This window comes from Ipomoea triloba, chromosome 16, assembly GCF_003576645.1.
Source record: "Ipomoea triloba cultivar NCNSP0323 chromosome 16, ASM357664v1".
NCBI classification, from domain to species: Eukaryota; Viridiplantae; Streptophyta; class Magnoliopsida; order Solanales; family Convolvulaceae; genus Ipomoea; species Ipomoea triloba.
Genome location: NC_044931.1, coordinates 6,977,408 through 6,977,671, shown reverse-complemented (window position 1 = coordinate 6,977,671; position 264 = coordinate 6,977,408).

Below are 264 nucleotides of genomic sequence, written 5' to 3'. Positions count from 1 at the left end.
ATTGCGGGTGTCTTAGCAACCGATTTACCATGTCTTCAAACCCAAATTCCCTTAGCACACTCGAATCAAAGTATTTCCCACCAATTAAATTTTTTGAATTTTACACATCCACAAGAGCCAATTGTTCATGAGTTAAGCATTGGAGGACCCTTGTTCCTCCTGCATTTGGTTCAACTTGTGGTGGTGGAGGTGGTGGTTCTGTTCTTGCCATTGTTCGGCTTGTGCTTGCTTCCTCATAATTCATTTTCAAAGCTTGCTCTTTGG